This window comes from Solanum verrucosum, unplaced genomic scaffold (genome assembly GCF_900185275.1).
Source record: "Solanum verrucosum unplaced genomic scaffold, falcon-dt-bn FXZP01000081.1, whole genome shotgun sequence".
Taxonomy (NCBI): Eukaryota; Viridiplantae; Streptophyta; class Magnoliopsida; order Solanales; family Solanaceae; genus Solanum; species Solanum verrucosum.
In genome coordinates this window covers 785,720-805,821 of record NW_026020233.1, presented here as the reverse complement: position 1 = coordinate 805,821, position 20,102 = coordinate 785,720, and the positions used below count along the sequence as shown (strand labels likewise).

General features: G+C 36.1%; 1 pseudogene; it reads left to right on the top strand.

The window, feature by feature from the left end:
* The first annotated feature begins 2,126 nt into the window (after nucleotides 1-2,126).
* Nucleotides 2,127-18,017, top strand: LOC125832752 (G-type lectin S-receptor-like serine/threonine-protein kinase At4g27290; annotated as a pseudogene).
* The last annotated feature ends 2,085 nt before the right edge of the window (nucleotides 18,018-20,102 follow it).

The window sequence follows — 20,102 nt, the reverse complement described above, 5'->3', positions numbered from 1 at the left end:
ACATGTGGCACCAGAATGGTATTTAATTTCTGAGCTACAAGTTATTAAGAAAAAGAGATGTGAACATAGCAAATTTCCACGCGACTAAGTTAATATAAGAATTATCAACCTATCATTTGTTGTCAAAGTCAACGCAACAAATTGATCATATATATATATATATATCAAATCAATAGAAAATTACACGATGGATGACATGTGGCACCAGAATGGTATTTTATTTCTGAGCTACAAGTTATTAAGAAAAAGAGATGTGAACATAGCAAATTTCCACGCGACTAAGTTAATATAAGAATTATCAACCTATCATTTGATGTCAAAGTCCACGCAACAAATTGATCATATATATATATATATATATATATATATATATATATATATATATATATATATATATATATCAAATCAATAGAAAATTACACGATGGATGACATGTGGCACCAGAATGGTATTTTATTTCTGAGCTACAAGTTATTAAGAAAAAGAGATGTGAACATAGCAAATTTCCACGCGACTAAGTTAATGTAAGAATTATCAACCTATCATTTGTTGTCAAAGTCCACGCAAAAAATTGATCATATGGTTTGTACCTTAGAGATTATATCTATTTGTTGGTTTTTTAGAAAATCAAAGTTTTGTTCTATCTTTTCTAATTATTTGTTCTGTTTATGCTGCAGGTTTTCGATGGTCTCTATTATCTTTAAAAGTCTATCGTCTTTGGATTGACTATGTTCTGCTAAATTTATTATTAAATCTGTAATATTATTTAAATGTTGATTCTCACTATGTAAGATATGGTCTCCTTCTGTGAAATTACACTTAAGTAATGATCCAAATTTTAGTCTTCGATATTTCTTTTCTGAAACTATTTCTAAATCTAAGTATTCTAACCTCTTAATACTTCCTATTATGCTAAATATAGAGTTCTGTTTTTGCAATCTTGTGTTTCTATTCTAATTTCTTTTATTTAGTGACAAACTCTAGCTCCTATAGTTGGTATTTGTAAATCTATTTGTTTTATTTCCTGACGTATATTCAATATTTGTGAGGATGTTAACAAATCTGAAAATAACCTTAATTGTTCGAAATATAGTTGTCTTTGTTCTATCAGAAAATCGTATATATCTTTATAGTTCTGTCTTATTCTTAAGAGATACCAATGATGCTCCTGGTTAATTATAATCTATTCGCCGTATGGCCTAAATCTTTTCTTATATATTCTAGATGACATATATATTATTACTTGTATTTAGGGTGAGTTCTATGTTGCTTATCCTAAAGGTAATACTAATTTACTAATATAGTTCCTTTGGACTCCTATGCGTCTATTTGCGTGTTGGATGTTACTTTCTATGCTATGAAGTTCTCACTTTAATGCACTTAATAGATCTGGGTTGACTAAGGTTCGCCGATTAGATGAATATAGACCCCCGTTACTACAAAGTCTGTCTGTTAAGTCTCTTGTTTCTAGTACTTCTAGATATAGGGTTAAGACTTCTTTTATTTTTAGCAACTCAGATTTAGTCTGTAATTCTCTATATAAGTACCAATAATTTAACCTTAATTGATTGGCAAAAGGGTGTTTTTTCATATATTATAAAATACTATATCTATTATCTAAGAATAATTTGTATTCTTAAATATAACGTGTACCCAAAACAAATTGATGGATGACATGTGATATATATATATCAAATCAATAGAAAATTACACGATGGATGACATGTGGCACCAGAATGGTATTTTATTTCTGAGCTACGAGTTATTAAGAAAAAGAGATGTGAACATAGCAAATTTCCACGCGACTAAGTTAATATAAGAATTATCAACCTATCATTTGATGTCAAAGTCCACGCAACAAATTGATCATATATATATATATATATATATATATATCAAATCAATAGAAAATTACACGATGGATGACATGTGGCACCAGAATGGTATTTTATTTCTGAGCTACAAGTTATTAAGAAAAAGGGATGTGAACATAGCAAATTTCCACGCGACTAAGTTAATGTAAGAATTATCAACCTATCATTTGTTGTCAAAGTCCACGCAACAAATTGATTATGAACATCTCCATGACTCCATCTGTAAGCAAAAACAAATTCCATCTGCTAAGATAACAATAAAGACCAATGGAAGCCATAAACATACTTTTCTTCTTGTCATCCATATGGATTCTGTCGACTACTGCTCTAGATACCATACCTGTAAATCAACCTCTAACAGATGGAACCACCATTATTTCATCTGGTGGCAAGTTTAAGTTGGAATTTTTTTCACCTGGGACATCAGGGAAAAGGTACTTAGGAATATTATTCAATAGAGTTACTGTACAGACAGTGGTATGGGTTGCAAATAGAGAAACTCCACTCAACGATACATCAAGCGCGCTAAATTTAACAAGACAAGGAATTCTTACTCTTATGAATGGTTCTGGCAGAGTTATTTGGTCATCCAATTCCACTAGACATGTGGAAAATCCAATAGCACAACTTCTTGATTCAGGCAATCTTGTTGTTAGAGATGATTCAACTGAGAATTATCTGTGGCAGAGTTTTGACTATCCCACTGACACGGCTCTACCTGGAATGAAGCTTGGGATTGATCTGAAGACTGGTTTTCGTGGTTTCCTCAGGTCGTGGAAGAGCAGAAATGACCCCTCCAAGGGTGAGTTTAGTTGGGTATTTGATCTTCGTGGATTCCCACAACCATTTGTCATGAACGGTTCCATTGAACGCTACAGGTCTGGACCGTGGAATGGTCGAGGCTTTTCTAATTCACCATCTCAGCTACAAAGTCCTGATTATAACTATACATATATGTCTGATCCAGAGAAAGTTTCCTTTATGTATCAGTTAACGGACAGGTCTATCCTTGCAAGGGTAGTGATGCAAGTAAATGGGGTTGTACAACTCTCGATATGGAATAATCAAACTCAGAATTGGGATGACTATGATAGTATACCAGCTAATAACTGTGACATTTATGGACAGTGTCAGTCATATGGTTTCTGCAACAGTGGCAACACTCCAATCTGCAGATGTCCAGATAAATTTGAACCGAAGATCCAACGGAATGGGCAGGGGGAAATTGGTCAAAAGGTTGTGTTAGAAAGACATCATTGAATTGCCAAAAGGAAGTTAAATTCTTGAAATATCCAGGCATCAAGTTTCCAGACACTCGTTTTGCTTGGTACAGTCGAGGAGTGACTCTTAATGCATGCGAGGAATTGTGCCTGAGAAACTGCTCATGTATGGCTTATGCAAATCCAGACATAACAGGGACAAATGAAGGCTGCTTGCTTTGGTTTCATGAGCTGATGGACATCAGAGAGTTTGGTGCTAGGGGGCAAGATATCTATATAAAGTTGGACTCTTCCAAGTTAGGTACAAATCTGTTTCTTCTTCACTTTTTCATGTAAGGTTGTTAAGAATGATACATTAAATTTTGAGTATTATTCTAGACAAAATTAAATGTCATGGAATGAGCAAGTTGAGGTTTCTCTACAAACAAAACAGATTTCCTTCTTATGATACTGGATTACTTTATTTAATTTGATCGTCAGGTAACTCCAGTATAAAAAAGGTAAAGATATTGAGTATCAGCTTGTCAGTGGCAGCATTAGGTCTGCTCTTAGCACTATGCTTAATCTTGTACGTAAGGCGAAAGAAGAAGGATCAGAATCAGCAACATTTTAGCAAAGGTAAACTAGAGGTTTTTGCTGCTTTTGAATTAGTGGTACCTTTTTTCTGGAGTCACATTTGGTAAATATCAGAATTTTTCTCTTTACATCTAATTAAGTCCTTATTTTGACAGGAAGAGGAACAAGAATCTCTGAAATGTTCTGCACTAACGAAAGCAAAGATGAAGAACTAGATTTACCATTGTTTGATTTTGAAACTATATCTCATGCTACCAATAACTTTTCTCTGAGCAACAAGCTTGGAGAGGGTGGTTTTGGACCTGTTTACAAGGTAACAATGTTAACATAAACTTTTTTCTGTTTCATCCAAACAAACTGATAAGATCAGCAGCCATGGATACTCAGCAATTGACTTAGCTGTAATGGCGACTTGCAAAGAAGAGATACAGATATTTTGGTGGATCGGAATGCTCAACTGGTTCCATTTTCTGAATATCCAAAGCATATATACAAAGCATGAAAATAATACCCAACCTATCTTAATTGACTTCAAATTGATAGCTAAGCAACATCTAAGGTAGGCTAATTCTAACTAATATTTAACAAACTAACTACTGCTTGCTTACAATAATTGTAATTACAAATATACATATCTCAATTCTGTTGGGAAAAAACGCGGACAAGCACAAAATATATATGGTAAAAGTAATGGAAATAAGAAGGGAAAAAATGGCACCAAGAATTTTACGTGGAAACCCTTCTAAATAAAGGGAAAACCACGGGACAAGAGGAGCAACTGATATTACTATAGTAAGGAATTTTATACTGTAGTCACGAATACAATACTCAAAGTGACTACTACACACTCAAAAAGAATAACACTCTTTTGATTTTCACCTTACTAAAATATCGCTCACACTCTATTTTTCTTCACAGACTATTTTTCTTGTATAGTCTATGGAATACCTCACTTTGCTCTCAAAATGGTTTTTTCTCTCTAACTTGGTGTGTTCTACAAATGAGCAAGAATGCTCTATTTATAGGAAGAGAAAACCATGCCTATGTCACTAATGACATAGACAAATGTAACAAATTTCAAAGGTAGGTTGCAAATCTTACCAATTTGCCAACCACCAAATCTTTTATTTTCAACTCTTATCACTATTCCTTTTTAACAATTACTTGTAGCAATTGAGTAGCAAAAGTTGACCAAAAATTATGGGATGGACTCCACAAATCTCCCCCTCCAGTCCCATTTACCAGAAGGAGGTATCTTCCTCTTCTTTAGAGATAACTCATACCCACAAGTTATTTGCATAACTCGAACTTGTCTTTCAGTATCGTCTTGGTTAGCATATCTGCACGATTTTCACTTGTGTGGATCTTTTTGACGTGAAATGATTCACTCACCATTTCCTCACGAATCTAATGATATCTGACGTCGATGTGTTTTGTTCTTGCATGGTACATAGAGTTCTTGCTCAAGTCTATTGCACTCTGACTGTCACAATAGACAATATACTCTATCTGATGCAAACCAAGCTCTTGAAGAAATCGCTTGAGCCATATCATCTCCTTGCCGGCTTCAGTAGCCGCAATATACTCAGCTTCAGTTGTAGATAGTGCAACACACTTCTGCAACTTCGACTGCCATGATATAGCTCTCCCTGAAAAAGTAAACAAATATCCAGTAGTGGATTTTCTGTTATCAATGTCACCTGCCATATCAGCATCTGTATAGCCCTTCAAGATTGGATTTGATGCTCCAAAACACAAGCATTCATCTGAGCTTCCTCTAAGATACCTGAGTATCCACTTCACAGCTTCCCAATGCTCTTTTCCCGGATTGTCAAGAAATTTGCTGACAACACCAACTGCGTGAGCAATATCAGGTCTAGTGCATACCATTGCATACATTAGACTTCCGACGACGGAGGAATATGGAACTTTGGCCATGCTCTCTTTTTCCTCTCTAGCTGTAAGACACATCTTTTTGCTCAACTTCATATGACCAGCAGGAGGTGTACTAACAGGCTTAGCATTCTTCATATTGAAGCGCTCTAGTACACGTTCAATGTACTTCTTCTGTGACAAATAAATCTTCCTTTCATCTCTGAGACGAGTAATTCTCATGCCCAAAATTTGCTTGGCATGACCCAAGTCTTTCATACCAAAAGACTTACGCAACTCTTTCTTCAACTCGTCAATCTTGGAAGTATTCTTGCCCACAATCAACATATCATCCACATACAACAAGAGGATGATAAAATCATTGTCAGAATTTTTTTGTACAAATACAAAATGATCTGAAGAAGTCTTCTTATATCCTTACTCCCCCATAACAAATTCAAACTTTTTGTACCACTGTCTAGGAGCTTGCTTTAAGCCATAAAGACTCTTTTTAAGTTTGCACACAAAATTTTCTTTACCTTCTACTTTGAAGCCCTCAGGTTGTTCCATATAAATTTCTTCTTCTAGGTCACCGTGAAGGAAAACCGTCTTCACATCCATCTGCTCAATCTCTAAATTAAGACTAGCAGCCAAACCCAGAACTGTACGAATCGAGGACATTTTCACAACAGGAGAAAATATCTCGTCAAAGTCAATACCCTTCCTTTGACCAAATCCCTTAACAACCAATCTAGCTTTGTACCTTGGCTTCAAGTTGTGTTCTTCAACTGTAACTTTGAACACCCACTTGTTCTTCAAAGCTCTCATGCCCTTGGGCAATTTTACCAACTCATAAGTGTGGTTCTCATGCAGAGATTTCATCTCATCTTGCATGAATTCAATCCATTGATCATTGTGCTCATCTTCCATGACCTCTTCATAACATTCAAGTTCTCCCCCATCAGTGAGTAACACATACTCATTGGGTGAATAACGAGAGGCAGGAACCCGTTGTCTTGTGGATCTCCTAAATGGAATATTTGATTCATCCACAACTTCATGAGCAGGAGGATATTCAATAACAATGTCATCGTTATTATCAACATCAACATGTTGATTCGATACATGATTATGGGCGTCACCGTGATCATCAAACCCAACAACGTCATGCATACTTGTGTGAGGAACTTCATCTAGATGAACTATGCCATCAAAACTTGAAGATTCTAGCTTCTCCACTTTGTCAATATCTTCAATTGCTTGATTTTCCATGAAAATAATATCACGGCTTCTCACAAGTTTCTTCTCAATTGGATCATATAGCCTGTAACCAAATTCATCAAGGCCATATCCTATGAAGATGCACTGTCTTGTCTTGGCATCTAACTTTGACCTCTCATCTTTCGGCACATGTACAAAAGCTTTGCAACCAAATACTCTCAAATGGTCATAGGAAACATTCTTTCCATACCAAACACTATTTGGTACATCACTTTGCAAAGCAACAACAGGAGATAGACTAATAACATGTGCAGCGGTCAATAAAGCCTCACCCCAAAATGAGTTCGGCAACATTGCTTGAGAAAGCAAACATCTAACCCTTTCTATCAAGGTCCTGTTCATCCTCTCAGCCAAACCATTAAGCTGAGGAGTCTTAGGAGGAGTCTTCTGGTGTCTAATACCTTGATGCTTACAGTATTCGTCAAATGGTCCACAATATTCACCACCATTATCAGTACGAATACATTTCAGTTTCTTTCCAGTTTCTCTTTTAACTGAAGCCTGAAACTGCTTGAAGACACCTAAAACTTGGTCTTTAGTCTTCAAGACATAGACCCAAAGTTTTCTCGAGCAGTCGTCAATAAAAGTGGCAAAGTAGAGTGCACCACCCAATGTCCTTGTCTTCATTGGACCGCATAAATCAGAGTGCACCAATTCAAGCAACTCTGTCTTTCTTGAAGGAGGGTAAGAGTTAAAGGAAACTCTATTTTGTTTACCAGCCAAGCAGTGCTCACACTTTTCTAATTTAGCACTTTTAAAATTTGACAATAATTTCTTCTTGGCTAGAACATTAAGTCCTTTCTCGCTGATGTGGCAAAGCCTCTTGTGCCATAACGTTGAAGAGTTATCGCTTTCAACCACATTCACCATATCAACACAAGCAAAGGCCATAGTCCAGTATAGACCACGACGTTTGTTACCACGAGCCACAACCAAGGAACCCTTAATGAGTTTCCATTTTCCATCACCGTTGGTACTAACATATCCTTCATCATCCAAAACACCAACAGAAATCAGGTGTAGACGAACATCAGGAGCATGTTTCACATTGTTCAAAACTAGTTTAGTTCCAACACTAGTTTCCAAACAAACTGTACCAATACCAACCACCTTAGTAACAGTCTCATTACCCATACTCAAGGTTCCAAAATCACCAGGAGTATAGGAAGAGAAAAAATCTTTCCTCGATGTCACGTGAGATGCGGCACCAGTGTCCACAACCCAGCTTGACTCATCACAAGCAATATTTATCATAGCCTCATCAAGGACGGTAATAAGATCTTCGGTGGTGACAGTGGCTAGGCAATTTTCATTGCCATCTTCTTTAGTTTCCTCTTTGTTTTGCAGAACTTCTTTGTGTGCCCTTTCATGCCACAATGATAACACTCAATATCCTTAAATCTGCCTCTGGATTTGCTCCTATTTTGTTCTCTATTCTGAGAACCACGAGTTTCGTTCCTCCCCCTGGATCCAGTTATTAGGACATCCGACGAAGAAGAACCTTGAGATTTTCTTCTTATCTCTTCGTTCAAGACACTACTCTTGGCGGAATCCATTGAGATCACACCATCCGGAGCAGAATTTGACAATTAAGTTCTAAATGTTTCCCAAGAATCTGGTAGGGAACCAAGTAGAAGCAAGCCTTGAATTTCTTCATCAAATTTGATGCCTATAGCAGATAACTGGTTCATGATCCCCTGAGAATTATTCAGATGGTCTGTCATCGGAGAACCATCATGATACTTTAAACTTAACATTTGTTTAATTAAGAACATTTTGTTGTTGCCAGTCTTCTGAGCATACAAACTTTCAAGATGCTCTCATAGGGTTCGAGCATGTGTCTCCCCAGAAATATGGTTCAACACATTATCGTCAACCCATTGCCTAATGAATCCACAAACCTGTCTGTGCAACAGATTCCACTCTTCATCTGTTTTATTATCAGGCTTTACATTAGTAAAGACTGGTTGATAAAAATTCTTGACATAAAGTAGATCTTCCATTTTCCCCTTCCAAATGGCATAATTAACACCATTCAAAGTAACCATTCTACTTGTGTTGGCTTCCATCGTTTTCCCCAAAAAAAATAGTTATTGCAAACCAAAGTAAATCTTTTCTGATGTGAAAGTTCAGATTGTGTTGCAACCACAGAGCATACTCAGATAAAACCTTGACTCTGATACCAGTTTGTTGGGAAAAAACGCGGACAAGCACAAAATATATATGGTAAAAGTAATGGAAATAAGAAGGGAAAAAATGGCACCAAGAATTTTACGTGGAAACCCTTCTAAATAAAGGAAAAACCACGGGACAAGAGGAGCAACTGATATTACTATAGTAAGGAATTTTATACTGTAGTCACGAATACAATACTCAAAGTGACTACTACACACTCAAAAAGAATAACACTCTTTTGATTTTCACCTTACTAAAATATCGCTCACACTCTATTTTTCTTCACAGACTATTTTTCTTGTATAGTCTATGGAATACCTCACTTTGCTCTCAAAATGGTTTTTTCTCTCTAACTTGGTGTGTTCTACAAATGAGCAAGAATGCTCTATTTATAGGAAGAGAAAACATGCCTATGTCACTAATGACATAGACAAATGTAACAATTTTCAAAGGTAGGTTGCAAATCTTACCAATTTGTCAACCACCAAATCTTTTATGTTCAACTCTTATCACTATTCCTTTTTAACAATTACTTGTAGCAATTGAGTAGCAAAAGTTGACCAAAAAATATGGGATGGACTCCACAAATTCCTCTAACAATAATTGTAATTACAAATATATATCCTAATACCCCGCTTAAGTTGGAGGTGAGGTTCTCAAAGCCAACTTGGTGAGTACAGCAGAATGTTTGACTCCAGTTAAGGATTTGGTGAGAATGTCTGCCAAGTGACAGTCAATCTCAATGTGTTTCGTCCATTCACGGGAAACAGGATTTCTTGCTATATGTATGGCATACTGACTGTCACAGAAGATTGAAGCAGGCTGAGGAAAAGATACGTCTAACTCTCTGAACAACCTGCACAACCAAGTAATCTCTCCAACCAGTTTTCAGAGGGATTAGTATTCAGCTTCTGCTGATGATAGGCAAATTGTTTCTTGATTCTTGGATTTTCATCTTATAGGTCTGTTTCCTAGAAATACAAGGTAACCACTAACTGATCTCCTAGAGTCAGGGCATGTGGCCCAATCTGAATCACAGTAACCAATTATGGTGCAGTCAGGATCATTTGAGAGAAAATGCCAAGTGTAGCATCTGTCTTGAGATACAGCCTCCTCCCCACTGGCAGGGAGACCATGTCCCAAGTATGATCAGCGTTAAGGGCTTCAAGTTCAAGTTTCATTGCTGCTTGTCAAGCAGGGAACAATGCTGCCTTTTCATGGGAAATTGGCTCATTGTTAATGCAAACAGTTTGAACCAAAAGCAGATTAACAGGAGCAAGAGAATTGAGGGAGACATGATTGTGGTTTGAAAAGAAGGCAATCAGAGATGAGGTACTGGGCTATTTGGAGCTACCATCGGGAGACTTAAGGTTGGCCTGGTGTAAATGTAGTCCAGAAAATGTGCAGGGAGGGTGTGATGCCTAAGTGATCTTCTAAGAGTTGGTCATGATGTTCAACTGGAGCATTAGTGTAAGGCTGTGAACGATAGACAGGTGATGATGAATTGTCAATTAAAGGTTTACTATGGGAAGGCAGTGATGCTAGGGATAGGGATGATGAGGGTGAGCCACCATGTGACAGATGATTTTGATGTTAGGAAAATAAGATTTCTCTAGAGACTCCTAGATTGTAGATATTTTGTAGTAGATAAGTCTTTTGATTTAAAAATGAGTGGTGGTCAGTGAGCCACATATGTGCATATTCTAGTGTGAAATATTTTACTTATTATATGGTTGTAATTCTCACATTTTATTTATATATAGACCTTATGTAATGAAACATCTAGAGTGAAATATAGAACTCAAAAGAAAACTTCAGCCTTTCCTACTTCATCTTCATCTTCAGATTTCCGTAGCAATTTACAGTTGCAATTCCTACTGTTTACATCTTGTAGCCTTGAAGTTCTTCCTTTTCTTCTTAACATGGTACCAGACCCTGTTTCCTAAGGGATCTGAACCAAATTTTGTTTGTTTGGCTCATCTACTTTCTATGTTTTCTTGTATTTGATTGCTGGAAAAATTCGTGGCACCTGAAAATCAACCAACGACGAGTCCTCCAACTTTTGCCGGAGAGAATGATCACATTTGGATCATCATGAAGGCTTATCTAAAGGCTTTTAACTTATGGGAAGTTGTTGAGCTTGGAGAACCTGTTGTCCAGCCATTGAAAATTAGGAAGTATAATGAGTTGGTGACTAGATCTCCAAGAGGTGTCACCTGCATACATTCAAGTCTTATGGACGCAATGTTTGCGAGGATTATGGCTTGTGAAACAGCCAAAGAGGCCTGGGATCAGTTAAAGCAGGAGTTTGAACAGAGTAAAATCTATTAGAGTCTTAACTTTGAAGAGAGTTGTATTCTTCCAAGCTGATGGAGATTGTAAACCAAATAAGAATACTTGGTGAAAACTTTCCAGATCAGAAAGTTGTAGAAAAGATCTCGGTCAGCCTTCCAGACAAATTGGAATAGAAAATTGCAGCTATTGAAGAGTCTTGTGACTTGACTACTCTTACAATGGCTGAACTGATCTCCGAATTGCAAGTCCAAGAGCAGCGGGTAACTATGAGAAGTGAAAGGATAGTAGAAGATGCCTTTCAAGCAAGGCAAAAATTCAAGCATCAAAAAGAAGGGAGAAAAGTCTGGTTGGATAAATCAGGAGAGGTAAAATCTGGTGGAAACCAAGATGATTCATCGAGAAAAGGAAAACTTCCACCTTGTGGTATTTGTAAGAAGACAAACCACTTAGAGAATAATTGTTGGCAGAAGTCAAAGAGGACTCCAATTCAATGTAGATACTGGAAGAAGTATTGGCACATTGTGAGGCATTGCACGCAAAAAGCAAAATCAAAGTTGTACGTCTTCACAACAAGTGAATTTCGCGGATGATCATCAAGTTGAAAAATCAGAGGAAGAGGTTTTCATTGCCTCGCACACATCACATGTTGATCAATGTAACTGGCATGTTCATAGTGCGTGCACAAGGCACATGGTGATTGATGAAATCTGTTTGTTACATTGGACAGATCTGATAGAAGTAAAGTGAAGCTTGGAAATGGTGCATTGGTGCAAGCTCACGGTAGAGGGTCAGAAAAATTTCCTACTGACGAAGGCATGAAAATTATTAATGATGTTCTTTATGTGCCAAATTTGACTCAAAACCTGTTGAGTGTTGCTCAGATGCTTCATAAAAAATATTCTCTTAATTAAAAGGACAAACAATGTGTTACTTATGATCCTAAAGGATGTGACAATTCCTTTCAGATTTCATGCTATTCTGTTGATAATTGCTCTTTCAATGTTGAATTAAATGATACTTGGATTTGGCACAAAAGGTTCGGTCATTACAATCTTAGCTCACTAGTGTATATGCAATCAAAGGGTATGGTGCTAGATGTACCCAATATTGACATGTCCAAAGATGTTTGTGAATCATGTCAATTTGGTAAAATGCATAGAGGATCCTTTCATAAAGGAAGTCTTTGGAGGGCTAAGGAAAAGCTAGAGTTGGTTCATACAAATTTATGTGGACCAATGAGGACGGCTTCTTTGAGTGGAAACAAGTATTTTATTCTCTTTGTGGATGATCTAACTCGAATGACATGGGTCTACTTTCTTAGTAGCAAATCTCAAGTGTTTTCCGTTTTCAAAGAATTCAAGGTTATGGTAGAAAGGGAGAGTGATTGCCGGTTGAAGTATATCAGATCAGATAATGGAACTGAACATACTTTGTATCAGTCAGCAAGTATTGTAAAGATTTGGGCATCCAACAATAATTCACTATTAGCTACACTCCAGAACAGAACGGGGTTTCTGAGCGGTAGAACAGAACAATAATGGAGATGGCAAGATGAATGTTGGTAGACACGAAGATGCCTAAATATTCTTGGGCCAAAGCAGTCAATACCTGTCTATTTGCCAAATAGATTACCAACTATAGCAGTCCAATGCATGACGCCATTTGAAGCATGGAAAGGTATAAAGTCGTCTACAAGACACTTGAAGGTATTTGGTTTGGTATTCTATGCACGTGTGATGCTAAAAGAGGCATATTAGATAGCAAGGCAGAACTTTATGTTATGTTATGCTATAGCACAGTTGCAAAAGGATACAAAGTGTATAATGTAAGTAGCAAGAAAGTGTTTGTCAGTAGAATCTTGTAGTGAATGAGTCTAGCCACTATGATTTGGATAGAGATATTATTGCCAAGGTACGAGTACTTCAGTTGCAACTCCAAATCCGCAAAAGGTGATGCTTCCTCTAGTCCTATTGCTGGAACAAAAACAATTCAAAAGTTGAATTGACTACAGGCTCTCCTGTTTTGAAGACCAAATCACTAGCTGAAGTTTATGAGCAATGCGATTTTGCTCTTGTTGAATCCTATGTTGCGCGGACTCTTCATTTTTGAAGGCGAACCCGTCTCGACGCGACACTGGTGCGGGTGCGGGTGCGGGGTGCGTGTCGGATTCGGTCAATCCGATCCGGACACTTTGACCAGAGCCGAAATTTTTTTTTGGGGAAAAAGAGATCAGTTTCCGGCGACCTCTTCAGAGAGGCGGCGGAGCTGTAAGAAGCTTGAAAAAGTAAAAAGAAGAAGAAAGAGGAGTTTGTTCTTCATTGAAAAAGTAAAGAGAAGAAGAAAGAGGAGGAGTTTTTTCTTGAAAAAGTACAGGAAGTACAGCTTTTTTATTTTTTTGAAAAAGTAAAGTCTTTTCAACTTTTCAACTTTTCTTGAAAAAGATAACTAATGGCTGAGGGTTTCTCTAGATAAGTGTGTCCTTTTATATTTATAAAATAAATTAATACTTTTAATGTTTATTATATTCTCTCTTTTCTTTAACAATTATACTCCTTTTATTTTGTATGTAATTATACCAAAATATGCAATTCATTATTAAATATATTTCATAAATATTTTTAATAATATTTTATTATATATATATATATATATATCCACTTATTTGATTATACTAGATATATTATTATTGTTGTTATTGATATAATTTATTTTTCGAGGTACGCTAAAAATAATAAACAATTATACTATGTATATATAATATATTACACATTATATTATATATACCATGTATACCAATTAGCCGTATCCCCGCACCCGTATCCATACTCGGATTCGCACCCCCGAATCTTAAAATTTAAATTTTGCCGAATCCGACTCTCGGATTCGCATCCGTCTCGGATACCCGCACCCGAGTCCGAGCAACTTAGGTTGAATCATCCTCATTTGAAGAAGAAGCAAATCACAAAGTCTGGATTTCAGCAATGGAGGAGGAACTTTCCATGATTAATAAAAATGATACTTGGGAGTTGGTGTATAGGCAAGAACAAAAGAATGTTATTGGTGTCAAAGGGTCTATAGAACAATGTTCAATCCAGCTGGCTCCATCTTCAAGCATAAAGCTAGACATGTAGTTAAAGGCTATTCTCAGCAGCCTGGAATGGACTTTGGAGATACGTTTTCTCCAGTTGCGCAGCATGAGCCAGTAAGATATCTTGTCACTCTTGCAGCACAATACAAGTGGAAAATCTTCCATTTGGATGTCAAATCTGCATTTCTCCACGGATTGCTTGAAGAAGACATTTATATTGAAACTAAAGGTTTTACAGTTGCAGGTAAAAAAGACAAGGTGTATAAGCTTAGAAAAGCTCTCCATGGTCTTAAACAAGCTCCAAGAACTTGGTATAGTAGGCTGGATATTCATTTTCTGTCTCAAGGCTTCTACAGAAGCCTAAATGAGCCTACTCTGTACTTCAAAAGACAAGCTGATGGGATGTTGATTATGATATCAGTTTATGTCGACGATTTGATGATCACAGGTGAAAATCTTCTTGCAGTTCAAGAAGTTAAAAATTGAAATGCTAAAAACTTTTTTTGAGATGCCCAATCCAGGAGAAATTAAGTTTCTCCTGGGAATGGAGATTTCTCAATCTTTTGAAGGCATTTTCTTGTCCCAAAAGAGGGATGCCTTGAATTTGTTAAAAAGGTTCAAGCTTGTTGCAGCTCCATTTGTTGTGAATGAAAAATTAATGAAGGATGATGGCGAAGAGAGGGCAGATAACCAGTTGTGCATATTGCTCCTTGGTAAGGTTCATATTTGGATTTCCAACCTTCTTAGTAGGTGCCATATCAACCGGAGCACCAGGTACACCTGTAACAGTTTTTTTTCCTTTGTTGTTAAACTTTGAGTTTTCTTGTACCTGGAATTTTGGTCAGAGTTCTGTGAATAAGAATTTTGAGAGTGATTAGATTAGATGGATGTGCAAGATAGGCATGTAATTTGTAACACTTGTCCTTGGTATGTCCTGGAAGTTTGCAGTACTCACAAAAGGGTAGACCTGCTAGGAGCATAGTTGGTTCTAAAATTGTTTAAAAATGATCTTTTTTAAAAAAATTGTTATTCCTTGGCATTTGCATTGAGAGAGAGGTCTGTGCCATAAGGAGCAGAATCAGTCTTCTATCCTGCTCAGCCTTGTGTAAGGTCTCCTTAGCACCGCACGTGCATGCACAACTACACACTAGTTTTTAGCAGTTAAGAGTGTATAATTACTCCCACAGTTTCTTCACTTTGGTATAATATCCAGTGCTGTCAAGTACACCTTGAGTCAAATCATTTTGGAAGTCATGACAGATGGACCCGCTTTGAGTTCGCTTCCTGTTTGGCTTGACTTTTCCTTCTTATTATGTCCTTTTGAATCAGGTACAGCTTTGTACCGTTAGTTTGAACATATCGGTCCTCCAGTACCTTCCAAAGTTCAGCGGCATCACGAGCATACTTGACACTATCAGCAATGTTTTTGTCAAGAGAATTCAGAATCAATGAGGTCAGACTGTCGTCGCATCAGTCTCATTGTCTGGAACTTGCAGAGGTCTGCTCTGGGCGCTTAAATTCACCATTGATAAAGCCTAATTTATTCTTAACCGAAAGACATCACCCTGCTCTCCTTCTCCAGGATCTGTAGTCAATGCCACTGAAAGAAACTGAGACTCGCATCGCACCTAGATTATCTGATGGGTGCATGTAAATGGGACTAGTAGAATCGATACCGGAACCATTGTCCTTGTCCGTAACAGACATTGAAGAAAACTAATTGGTGAAATCAAAGCTATATTTGAAGATTTGAGAAGACAAATCGAAAAATGGCAAACACGAGAATCGCGCTTCGAGAAACAGAACATAGCTGAATAGTTTGGGATTATAATTGAGGAAGAAGAATTCACTGAAGATTGAGCAACATACTGTGCTCTAATACCATGATAAGATCCACAGCCATGGAAACTCAATGGAAGCTAAAACCATATCTGCTACTCTGATATTAGCTATTCGAGTCAAATCATAGGATTGAAAGCCGATTGCTACTTTCTTGCCTTGGGCATCGCATTCTGGATAACGCAATAAAAGTCTCTCTACAAATATATTTCTCAATACTTTAGAAGTAAGCAAGCAAAGACAAGTAGTAGTTAAGCGAGAGTGATTGCAATGATGAATAATTGTAATTACAAATATATATATCTGAATACTAACTGCCTAGAAAACAATTTATGGGCCTTTAAAAAGAAAACACAAGTCTGGTAAGAAACTTATCTGTCATTTTCATATTTTAACTAAACAACAATGTCAAGCTCTAGTTTATTATTTGTCATTCCAATATTCTGGAGAAGCTCATTCAACTAAATTGTCTTTGAAAACCTAGGGTGTACTCAAAGATGGACAAGAAATTGCAGTAAAGAGACTTTCAAGATACTCAGCACAGGGAACGGATGAGTTCAAGAATGAGGTTATCTTCATTGCTAAACTCCAACATCGGAATCTTGTGAAGCTTCTTGGTTGTTGTATACAAGCAGAAGAAAAAATGTTGGTTTATGAGTACATGCCTAACAATAGCTTGGATTGGTTCCTTTTTGGTTAGTTATCACTTCTCTCAACTCTTAACGCACTTGGATTTCGTGAATCATCTCTTGAAATAGTTCAATCATCAGACGGATTTGGTATCTGTTCTTTGATTTGGATATTTGAAATGATCCTATTATAAGCTCTGGATTTTTGCAGATACAGATAGGAGGTCACTGCTTGATTGGCCTAAGTGCTTCCATATTATTAATGGAATTGCTCGCGGACTTCTCTATCTACATCAAGACTCAAGATTGCGGATAATCCACAGAGATCTTAAACCTAGCAATGTTTTGCTAGATACTGATATGAACCCGAAGATATCTGATTTTGGCATGGCAAGAAGTTTCGGAGGAAATGAGACTGGAGCCATGACAAAAAGAGTTGTTGGGACATAGTAATAATCTTCAAACCAATGAACTATTTGCAGTATACTAAAAAGCTACTTACTTTGTTTATTTGACATTATCCTACAGTGGCTACATATCTCCGGAGTATGCAGGAGAAGGAAAATTTTCAGTGAAATCAGATGTATTTAGCTTTGGAGTTCTTGTTCTAGAGATTTTAAGCAGGAAGAGAAATAGAGGGTTCTTCCATCCAGACCATAACCATAATCTTCTAGGACATGTAAGAGCACTTCTTGTCTATCTTATATGTTAAGTAATATAAAACTTATAGCATCTAACTGCATAATATCAAATATTCAGGTCTGGATCCTCTTCAAAGATAGCAGGGTTATGGAAGTAATAGATGCACAACTAAGGCAGTCATGCAATCAGTCTGAAGTTCAAAGATCAGCCCATGTAAGTCTATTATGTGTGCAGCAGTGTCCAGAAGATAGGCCGAGTATGGCGGCAGTTGTGCTCATGTTGGGTAGTGATGTTGCATTACCCTTGCCTAAAGAGCCAGGCTTTTTCAATGGAAGAAGCCAATCCACTGAAGCAGACACTTCATCTAGCAAGCACGGCGAAACTTCTGTCAATGAATTAAGCATCACACAACTGGATGCCAGATAGGAGATAAAGTTTAAGATCATTGTTATTTCCTGTAGAGGCTACATTTACTTAATTGTTCCTGTCATATAGCTGAATAATTATTGGTTGTTCGACATGACTAGTTGACACTTAATTTGCTGCATAACGATAAGTTCTAGCTGAGTTAAAGACATGGGGAAGTTAGTGTTTTGATGGCTTAAAATAAGAGGAATCTTATCCAATTATGCATCATGAAGGCAGGGGCGGCTCAACAGATCTCGTGGCCTAAGGCAAAATCATATTAAGAGGCCCTTAAATTTATTTTATAAAATTTATACACTAACAAAAAAATTTATTTTCTACACAATAGATTAATTATTTAAGACAAAAAATAACAAATTTCACACAAAAAAAAAGGAAGAAGAGTAAAAAAAATAAAGTGATGGATTATCGATGTTAAGCTTCAAATCTCAAATTGAAAGTTTAATTTGGCTATCATCAAATAAGAAAAAAGAAAAAAACCACTACATCAAAAATGATCTTTAGCGGCAATTAATTAACAACAATAGCTCAATTGCCGCTAAAAATGTATTTTTAGCGGCAATTAACACTCTTTGTATATGTCCCTAAAGCCTTTAGCGACATTGAATCTAATGACACTTAACTAATGCCAGTAAAAACTTTAGCATTCTTTATTAATGTATCTATTTATCGCCGCTAAAAGTTGTTTTTGTTGTAGTGAACATTAACTTAATAGTTAAGGTTTTGAGTATGGATAGTAAGAAAAATATATACACCTTCTTATCAAATTTATGATCAATTTAAATGATATAATTTTTTTTAAATGATATAATTCATTCCATTAAGTAGCACTCATTGGTGAATATCTAAAATAAATTATAAAACTTTCATATAATATATTAAATTAAAGCTAATAGTTAAGGTTTTGAGTATGGATAGAAATAACAAAAATATATACACCTCCTATCAAGTTTCTGATCAATTTAAATGATATAATTCATTCCATTAAGTAGCACTTATTGGTGAAAATCTATAATAAATTATAAAACTTTCATAAAATATATTAAATTAAAATGAAAAGGAAACTTGTGCATGAATGTTTTTGTGTTCGCGCAGTTTAAGAAAAGATTGAAACAAAAAATCATTATGTTATCACATATAGAACTTCGTTCCTATATAAAAAGGATAAAATTTAAAATCGGAAGTTAAAACAAAGATATCAAATAATAAGATGAAAAGATTATGAGATTTTATGAATTTATTGGTAAAAAATACTCTCAAAGAAATAATAATAAAAAATATACCATAAAAATTTATTTATATAAATTATATTAATATATAATAAAATCAATAATAATAATTTAAATAATTTGGGGCCTTCAAATTTTTGAGGCCTAAGGCAATGGCCTCACTGGCCATGCCTTAGAGCCGCCCCTGCATGAAGGTAAAACAATATCTTCTAAGAAGCTTCTTATTGTGGAAATAACATCCAATAGCAATGTACTCTTGTGTTCCGCTTGGCACAAAGTTTAAGAAAATTGGTCAAACAATAAAAATTTGTATATTTTCCTTCAATGTTCTCTCATAGACTTGTCTGAAATATGAAATCTATGCATCAAATTAGTTCTAATCCTTGGCCTTCTAATATTAGTACCTAATCGAAAAAGAAAGATTATCTTGTAATTTGTACCAAATGTTGTGGCTTAGTGGTCAATGAAGAGAGTTGATAACCATGAGGTCTTAAGTTCAAATATCAGCAAAAGCACTTTGATTTCTTTGCATCTATCTATACCTTAGTGGATAGAGTTACCGCTACCCATAGAATAGGTGATTCCTTCCCATTTGCATAAACTTGATGGAAAAGTTATCTGATACTTATATTGATGTGAAATCATAGGTACTTGGAAAATAGTTGAGGTGCGTGTACACCGGCCCGACACCACCATTATAGAAAACCTGGCTTCCAAGTTCTCTGTTTCTAGAACAACAATTGGGCCCCGTGCATTGCACACATGCGTTGCACGTATGTCCATGTAAATTTATATATATCCATTTGAATGATTAAAATTTTATGAAAACATTACAAATAAATCTTTAAAAGTGACAAGAAACACCAAATGAGGGGTGTATTTTAATGCTTAAAATTAATTCCTTTAAAGCAACCAACTGTAATTTTGTAACTTTGATAAGTACTTAGCAAACTTCC